The sequence below is a fragment of the Ailuropoda melanoleuca genome, chromosome 3 (assembly GCF_002007445.2).
Source record: "Ailuropoda melanoleuca isolate Jingjing chromosome 3, ASM200744v2, whole genome shotgun sequence".
NCBI lineage: Eukaryota > Metazoa > Chordata > Mammalia > Carnivora > Ursidae > Ailuropoda > Ailuropoda melanoleuca.
In genome coordinates this window covers 146716915-146726503 of record NC_048220.1, presented here as the reverse complement: position 1 = coordinate 146726503, position 9589 = coordinate 146716915, and positions in this window count along the sequence as shown.

Sequence of the window (9589 nt, the reverse complement as noted above, 5' to 3'; positions counted from 1 at the left end):
CTGTAAATATGGTTCATTTTCTGCTCTCTTTTGATTAACTACTTATCCATTTTTTCCTGCCTCTTTAAATTTCTCACAAAATTTTGATTGTGTGCTGGACCCTATGATGAAAAGAACTACCAAGTCTAAATTTGATGTTATTTCACCCTGGAGGTGCTCATCCACTTTTCTATTAGGCAAATAGGGTAAAAGCTGGTTGCATCAACCCAACTGGGAATTAACTGGAATTGGGGTTGGGTTTTCATCATAGCTAAACTCAGTCTACCTTAAGTCATCCCTATTCCTTGGATCCCCAAATCTGGCAAGCATCATGATAAGAGCTGCCATGTTAGCTGCAGTTCTGTCACTTTAGTGGGACTTTTCCTTGTAAGTACTGTGCAAATACAGGGAATTTCCCTTCGTCTTTCTTGTCCAGCACTGAAGTTCTAATTCATCTGGTTCTTAGTGCTTCTATTGCTCTCCAAAGCCTTTAAAACTATGACTTTTGTCATCTAGTCCAGCTTTTTTTCTAGATTTACAGTGACATGTACCCTGCTGATATTTACTACATCTTACTTAGGAGTGATTTTTTTAAATATACTTTTTAATATATATTAACTTCCACTGATGAAGAAAGTTACTTGAAGCCAGTTGGTGGGATCATTTGATAAAACACTGCACTCATGGAGAGGCACTGGAATTTGTTGGAGACTGCATGGAAAAGGCACGGGGGAGACAGAAAAATGTCTGATGGGCTCCACCTTCCCCCCACCACGCCACTTTGCCTCATCCCAATCCTGACTGGCTCTCTTGCATTGTGTTCAGCTGCGGGTGGGGAGAAAGTCTGGGAAGACAATGGTGGGAGATGCTAAATGGCGAAAGAGGAAAATCCATTGGTGGGGAGAGAAGAAAAGGTGGTGGAAGGGCTGTTCTGGACTATTTTCACCGCCAGAACTAGACTCAGAATTAAAGTTTCTGGAGAGAATCCAGAATGTCCTTTTGACCCCTCTGTCTGAGGTCCTGAGAGCCACCCACTGTAACAGGGACTGTGGTCACCCCCTCTGCCTGCAGCCCAGGCATGTCCCTCCTATGCTCTTGGTGCTTGCCCCAAAAGGGACGGTGGCCGCTGATCTGCACATTCTGTGCACGGTGCCTCCGGAGAGGGAAAGACAAGATTCTCACAAACACTGTGTGTGTCTCCTTGCTAAGCTGGCACAGAGTGGGAGGTCCCTGCCTGGCACTTGTTAACTGACTGCGTCTTGGGAAGACAAAGGGAAAGCTCAGCACTGAGGCGTCTGTTTTCCTGTGAACTGTGACAGAGACACGGAGAAGCGTTTCCCTGTAATCACCAGCCCAGGGAGAACCATTTGGAGGATGGAAATGCTAACCATCAATCTCCCTGTGCATGCAGTGTCTCTGTTTAATAGCTGATAGAGCGTCTCCAAAGGGCTTTTTCTGCTCTTTGTTAAAAATGACATATAATGGGCCTGGACTTATCAGTGTCTCTGAAAGCATTTTCTGTGCTCTGTCCCCACTGGGGGATTCAGTCCATTCTAATGGATATGTGCAGGATTGATTTTGAGCTTGGTATAATTTAATCCATCAATTTAACATTAAATGAATATGCAAAGGGAGTCTCTTTGTGGATGAAAAACAGAAGAGGGACATTCTTATTAATTTGAAGTGGGCTTGAGAAATGGAAATACTCTGCTGCTATTAGTATCTGCCGTCTGGCCCCACGATTGGCCGTCCAGTAGGTGGTGTGACTCTGTAGCAGCTAGAGCCAGTCCCTGGCCAGCAAGAGCTTTCCGTGCAGCGGGGCAGGCTCGCCCTGAGCAGTGGACGGCGGTGGTTTTTTCCCATGCCATGCTCTGGGCTTTCCCGGGCGAGCAGGCGGGCAATGCGGCTCTGAGCTCTGCAGTGTGGAGCCAAACGAGAAGCCTGAATCCAGAGGCTGTTACATCCTCTAACATCCCATCAAATGCTCAGGATTCGATGACAGGGATAATTGATTTCAGATTTCTTTGATCCCAAAGGTGTGTTGGAGGCTTTGGAGAGTGGAACACGGAACAAGGGGGGAACAAAGGCCCTCTGCAGTCCACACAGCAGCGGGAGAAGCAGAGAGCCCCGGCTGCGTTCTGATGCCGGGAGGTGGGGCCGCGCCCACAGCCCGGTACCCACCATGGTTAGGGACTGGGCTCCGCCCTTCCCCAGCATGGTTGCAAACAAAGCAATCCCCATCTGGGAAGCCCTGTGGGGTCGTTCCAGTTGTGATTCCCTGACCCCCTCGGCAGGGGCAGCATGGCTTCCTTTCTGCGGCTGTTTACTTCCAGCATGCTGGACCCCTTGAATGCCTCCCACCCTCTTGCTGAGAGTTTGTGGACCGAAGAGTGGCAGTCTTATTCACTGGAAACTGGCAAGTGTTTCTGACCCGAGTCATCTTCCTTGTGGGCCTCGTTCCATCTCATAGCGTGCTCCTGAAGAGCGCAGTCCTGGCTGCCCCCAGCGGCATGTAGGTTTGCCACAGAAGCCACGCCTCCTCCGGGGACCTTCATGAGCATCCTGTATGACAGCTGCACACGTGGCCTGGGTCCCGACCTCACAGCAGTAAGCAGAGTGCTCGAGAACCCCGTGCTTCTAGAAAGCACTACTGCACCATCTGTGTGACCTCTGAATACGCCTGCGTCTCCCCGAGGCACAGGCTCATGTGCACCAACGGTCCCCCCACTTGGTGCACAGACCCGTCCGTCTCCATCACAAAACAGCCGAGCCCGTATCCGACAACTGTCTGCAGTCAACGGACTAGTGCCGACACCAACTCGGACGTGGGTCTTCTCTCCTTCCAAGTGCGGCAGGGGAGGACCTTCCTGCAAGGGGGTCGGGGCAAGTGGAGACTCAGTCTATGTGGTAGAAGGAGAATTTCGGTGGGCAGGTGACCTCAGAGCCCACGGACGCAAATTCTAATGACATTTCCAGTCTACATATTAGGTGTAAAAAGAGTCATAAAAATGTCCAAGTTTCTAATTTCCCCCTCCTCAAAATTACTGCTAAATGACCTTCATGATGTCACTATTTCGATCAGAAAGCCTCATTTTCCAGGGGCACTGATGGAGCCGATGTGAGGCTGCCTCTCCTTTGAAGCCACATCATGACGGCTGGGGTCTGTTCTGCTCTGTCTTGTCACCGCTGTGCGAGCTCTTTGTACTTGCCTCGCCCTGTGCCCCACGCCCCGCATGTGCCGCAGCCACCTGGGACAGCGTGTACAGCCTCCCTCTCGTCAGGGCTCTGTGGCAGCCCCCAGACTCAGCTTGGGCCCCCAAGCTCTGTGAGCCGTAGGGGTGCACTCTCCCCGGGTGTTTGGCCTGCAGTGACACGGGTTCTCCACAGCATGAGGGACAAACTGTTCCTGAGTGTGGCTTGAGTCCATGTCTCGTGGGATGGACACGTGCTGGCTAGAGGATCTTGCCTGGACACAGGGACAGGCAGTGGACAGTGCAGACAGCAGAGGGTCTCTCCATTCAAGCAGTCACCTCAGGCCAGGCTGAGGTCCGTCCAGGGTCCTCCATGTACAGTCTGCTCAGAGGCAATAACGCCAACAGTGAACCCTAACCTCTGTGAGCACTGGGGTGCCCAGCATGGGGGCGTGTGTTGGCCTGTCTGCATCTGATGGCAGGGGACATTGTGATGCGGGCCTGCCATGCCACCTGATACGGCCCCTGGGACAGCCCCAGGACACCGGTGAGGACACCGAGCTTCCAGGGTCCCTTCAGTCCGGCTGAACCAGATCTCTGGAGAGCGGGGCCTTGCTGCTTGCTGCTGTGTGAGTGAGCTCGCGTGGTGACCAGGGGCCCCACGTGGACACTTCGAGGAAGTGATGGCTGAGGTTGTGACTGTTCTCACCAGAGAGCACAGCTTGGAAGTGAGGGTGAGGAACGCCAACGCAGGGCCATGGATGCAAGTCTCCTTGGAGCAACGTGTACATTTCGGATTTCTGGGGCAGTTTAGTTGGCCATAGACATGAATTTTAGCATCCTAATAAGGGTCTTGGTCATGTGCCCAAGAGATCTGAGTTGTCTTGACTTCCTACTTACACCTTGTCTTCCAGTAAAGCCAGACTCCTGGTCCTCCAGGCCCAGGAAACGGCGGCCAAGATAGTTTCTTAGGAAAAGACCTAAACCTGCTTCAGTGGGGAGAACGAAGCATGGCAAAGACAACAGCTGGAGAACCAAGAAGCTGGAGAGAAAGATAGGACATGTGGTCATTTGTGTGGAATCCAGGTGGTGGAATCCTGGGGTAGGGGTGAGAAAGTGGAGAAGCAGCCAATTTATGCCACAGGATCCACTGGGGCTGGGAGACTGGCCCCCCGGCTATGTGGGGTGGGATCAGAAGAGCACCTTCCGAGGATGAGGGTGGGAGCCGTCTTGAGAAGCAGACACGGGCGTCTGTTCCAGGGACGCCCCACTGCCCAGGAGATGTGGTTCACTCTGTGTGGTGGGTGCGCAGCCGGGGGCCTCTGCTCTGGAGGGGGAGCCCAGCTGCTGGAACAAGCTGCCCCCCAACCACATGGAAGCGCTCCCCCGGGGTGCTAAGGGCACAATGAGGACCGTGCATCAGTGTCCTGAGGCGGCTATAACGACTCACTGTGAAATGGGTGTTTTAAAGAGCAGAAATCTATTCTCCTATTGTTCTGGGGGCCAGAAGTCCATACTGCAGGTGTTGGCAAGACTGTGCTCCCTCTGGAGGCTCTTGGGGAGAATCCGTTCTTGGCTTTTCCAGCTTCTGTTGTCCCCTGGCATTCCCGGGTGCTCCCTGGTGCTCCCTGACATTCTCTGGTGCTCTGGACTGCTTCCTGGCATTCCTAGGTGCTCCCTGGTGCTCCCTGGCACATGGCCACATCTCCCTGCTCCAACTTCCCATGGCTCTCTCTCTCTCTTTCTCTTTCTGTGTCTGTCTTTATCTACTTCTCTCTTATAAAGACACTTGTGGCATTCCAGGCCCACCCGGACAATCCAGGATAATGGCTCCATTTCAAGATTCTTAATTGCATCTGAAAAAAACCCTTTTTCCAAATAAGGTGATACTTACAGGTCCTGGGAACCGGGTGTGGGCGTCCCTTTGGGGGCCTGCTCAGCGCTGCAGCTGAAACATTGTTGTCTGGGGAATGTCACCGGCCCCAGAGAAGAGTCCCACAGACACTCACGCCTGGTGCCGCCAAGGGACACGGCCCTCATTCGCTAAGTTTCCCTTCGGTCCTCACTCTGAATCATGAGCAGATTTTTGCCAAATATCTGACAAAAAACCAAAAGAAACAAACGTCAAAGAGCAACTTGGAGAAAGAGGTCATCTGGGGAGAAGAACTCTTACAAAATTAGCAAGTATCACTGATCTTCTTAACGAGTTCAGGAAAAATACTCACGGAAAGAAAACTGAATGTCATGGAGAGGAAGGCTCAGCAAGAAAAGGGGAAATCGGAAGAAACTCGAGCAGCAGACGTAAGACAGATGCAATAAGACGATTAGAAGACGACGTTGAGGAATGTCACAAAAAGTAGAGAACCGCCCCCAAAGGGAGAGGAAATAGGACTGACATTTAAATAAAAGGAATTCCAAAAAGGAAAAAAAAAACTAGAGAAAGAGAAATCAGAGGCAACGGAATATTCAGTGAAATAATTCAAGACAAAGTTCTAGAACGTTTGATGCCCCAGAGCAACGGGTACGACAGATTCAGATCAAGACCCATCGTGGTGCTTTCAGGACCCTGGGAGCCAAGAGGAGCTTTCGTAAAAGAAAGAGCCAGCATCGTTCCGGGGCCTTTCCATGCAACAGCAGGAACTCGCAGAGTGTGGAGGGATGCCTGGAGAATTCTGCAGGTGGCTCTGTAACGGCCCAGCCACCATCAGGGTAAGCAAGGAATCAGGACGTGGCCCCTGCACGTGGCTGTGCCACATTTATATCCAAGCACCCTTGAGACCAGCGGCTGCAGGATCCAGGCCACTGGAACAAGGGGCATATCCGGGGACAGAAACATGTACAGCGGACAAGGCGCAAAGGACCCCAGAGGCCCAAGATGGCAGGTGTTCTCCAGGTGTGTGTGTGAGACAATCAGTCCAGATGGAAGAAGAGGACCCCAGACAGAGTCCTGTCGCTCATGACCAATCTTTGTACCTGAGGGCAGAAAGCCCAGGTGAGCCTGAGCACCGTGCTGCGATTCTCACATGTCCCTCCACGCCCGCTCCCATGTGGTCCAGTGCCTGAGAGCTCAAGGAGGCCATGGTGACAGTGGTGCCTGGTCCACAGGAGAGCCAAGGGCACTGACCATGCTGTGGAGACGAGAGGCGCAAGCTGGCATGGGTCCCTTTAAGAGCCTGGAAGCAGGTGCACATGGTTGTGTATTTTTGTAACAATTAGAAAAGTGAGATTTTTGTTTGCTTTCTGAGAGCTGGAAGAGGTCAGTGTCCGTAGGTCCTGGCTCTGGCTCATGCTGTCAGGACTCGCTCTAACCAGCTCCAGGAAGCTGTGGCCATGCTGGGGCATGGGGGATGGGCTGCCCTTCTCCGGCCTCCTCTTACAACACAGCGTCAGCCTGGCCATGAACAGCTGGATGCCTGCTTGCTACTCAGGGCTTCAGAAAGAAGTGATTAATTTTCGGAGATGCACGCACACACAGGTAGGTAGAGTATGGATGAAAGTGTGTCTGAGGTAATGTCAATTTTCTGTTTTTTTAGCTTAGGTCGTGGGTACACGGGTGTTGGTTTGATGTACAAATTCCACAAAGACAGTTGTGTTGAAGACACCAGCACAGCAAGAAACCCCATTATCACCCCCCAAAATCTGCAGAAATAAATGAACCAGTCAGACCCCCTCAGTAGCCAGCCAGAAGCTAAGGCCAGTCGCTGAATGAGGCCAGACCTCTCTGGAAAACCAGGATCCAGCCACACGGCGGTCGCATTCGCACACGGGCCTTTCCCGGCATGTGCAGGTGGCCTCCAGCAGGTGTGCTGTTGTGCAGCTGGGCTTGGCTCCTGTTGACAAGATGGCCAATGGAACGATTTTCTTCCATTAGAGCTGGGAAGCGACACGCGTCAATGCTCAGCTGATCAGCGAGGTTCATCGGTGATTCGGGGGCACGTCCATCCGCTTGCTCTGTGAGCAGTTTCAGCACGTTCTCCCTACACAGTCCTCACTGTTGATTGAAAATGATGTGCAGCGCCCCCCATTCACACCCCTGTAGTGAGCGACGCACGGCTAATAATTTTCATAACCACGGACTCTGTTTTCTGATGCTGAGCTGTGCAGAGAATCACTCGCACTCCAAGCCGTGTGTTTGCAAAGCCACGCGCTGCCCTGCGGTGATGGACACTGCAAGGAAGACGCTCTGGGGGTTTCGGAGCCAAGTGAAGGCAACACTGGCTTTAACTGCTGCGCCTGGTGGGACAGTGGGACGTGGGGAGTGCTGTCCTGCACCGCCACCGCCAACACCACCGTTGGTGGGGCGGAGTGTGGGAGACGGCAGCGGGCTGGGCCTCCACCGGGGTCAGCCGCTCACTGAGAGCAGCCTGGGTCCCACTCTCTAAGTGGTGTCCTGGGGCCCCCGCGGGCCGCACCCACTGGCCTGACTGTGCGCGTCTCTGCAGGAAGGTCTGGGAAGCACTAAAGCGTTTGCAGAACCACTGATTTATCCTGGGTGCTGGCAAATGTCCTTTCTTCCCTCGCGACTGATTTCAAATCAGAGTCGGAGCGCAGCACACGTCGTTAGAACCGGCCGAAGCTGTGGGCTGGGCCCAGGCGACTGGAGGACACTCACTGCCCGGTCCGCCTGTCCTGCTGAGTAGGCAGAGCTGGAGATGGACACCTGCCCTCTCAGAGTTGAACCTCTCAAGGCTCTAAGGCCCCGAGTGCCATCTGTGAAATGGGACTCGCCTTAGTACAGGGCACAGGAGGGAAGCTGGCCAAGGTGACCGGCAGGCTGGGCCATGCCGGAATGGGGGGGAGGGAGGCATTTCCGAAGCTATGCTGGTCCCAGGGCCCTATTCCCGGTGACGATGGCATCTCCTGTCTGGTGCGCAGGATGACAGGTGTGTGTCTAGCGTTCTCAGTGCAGGGGCTGCCACCATGTGCCCTTCACCCCAGGCACATGCTGTCCACACACAGGGTCCCAGGGCACCCTCACCAACCCCAGCACCCCTTCTCCTGCCTCAAGAGGGGCACCCAGCCCCTGGTGACGTTATTTTCTTCTCTTTACCAAGGAGGAACTGTTTACATTAAAAGAACTCATGGGAAATGACTTTGGGAGACAAATTTACTTGAGGGCTGACGTCTGTAGCTCAGTGTCTTGGATACAAGGGTTAGGACCTTCTCTGTGCATGGCTGGCCGGGGTGTGTGCGTGCGTACGCGTGTCAGGGTGTGTGTGGGGTCGCTGTGTGTGTTGTGTGTTTCTGTGTGCAGTGTGTGTGTGTTAGGTGTGTTTCATTATGCCTCTGTGTGTATAGCATGTATGCATGTGTTCCACATATAGGTTACGTGGGATGTGTATCCGCATGATGTGGTATGTGTGCCCTGCGTGTGTCGTATGTGCGTGTTGCGTGTCTGTATGCATCTGTGTGTGGAGTTGGGTGGAGACCAAAAGGGCCAAGCTAATCTGGTTACTCTCGTCGTTGAATTCGTTGAATGACAAAGGAAATTTCCGGCGGCGTAGAGAAGATGAGCTGTTCATGCCTGGCTGGGTTTGGCCCAGGTCTTAACCAGCTGGGGAGCTGAAGCACAGTGTATGATGGATGAACGAGGCGTGTGGGGTTTCTGCTGAGTCCTTCAGGCATGAAATCCAAACTCAGCAAAAGGCTCACACCCTTTTGTAAGTTCCTCTTCCGTTGTTCTAACATAATCACCTGTCCCCATCCTCCTCAGAAGATTGTAGCACTCGCTGGAGTAGGTTATCTGAACAGACTGATTCTCATCTGGAAGAGGCTGAGTCAGGTGGAATTACTGTCATCCATCCATGCTCATCAGAGCCAGCCCTGCCGTCTCTGAGCCCCACCCGGGGAGGCTGCATCCCAGGCGGGCAGGGGGACCAGCATGCTTGAGGATGACCAGAGGCAGTTGGGCTGACCCCACACCTGGCTCAGAATTGCTTCTGCCAAAAGCCAGGTGGGGGCTCGCCAGTCCCAGCCCCTTGCCCTCTGCAGGGAGTGTGGCAGTACCCACAGACGAGGGCGAGGGAAGGGCCTCTCCCAGCCACTCCGCACACTCGGGAACAGCACAGACCTGAGCACTCCCACCCACAGAAAACGCCCCTTGGAGAATCAGACGAGTAACACAGGGTTACCCTCTCACTCACCTGTTGCCCACGTGCCACGGTGCTCTCTCCTAGCATGTGGTGGAAGCAGGACTGATGTCCCAGAGATTCACACTTGAGCTCCAGTCGGAGGACCTTCTGGTCCCCTGGGGAGGCTGTGAGAACCCAGGCATGGGCAGTAGCATGGAAGTCACCTGTCTTGGGGAGGCGAACCCCAGTCCTCCAGTGCCTTCATGGAGCAGTTCATCCGCTGTGAGCTGATCTGTCCTCCTGTCTTCATCTTGCCCACCCGGTTACTCTGCTCAGGTGCAGGATGGC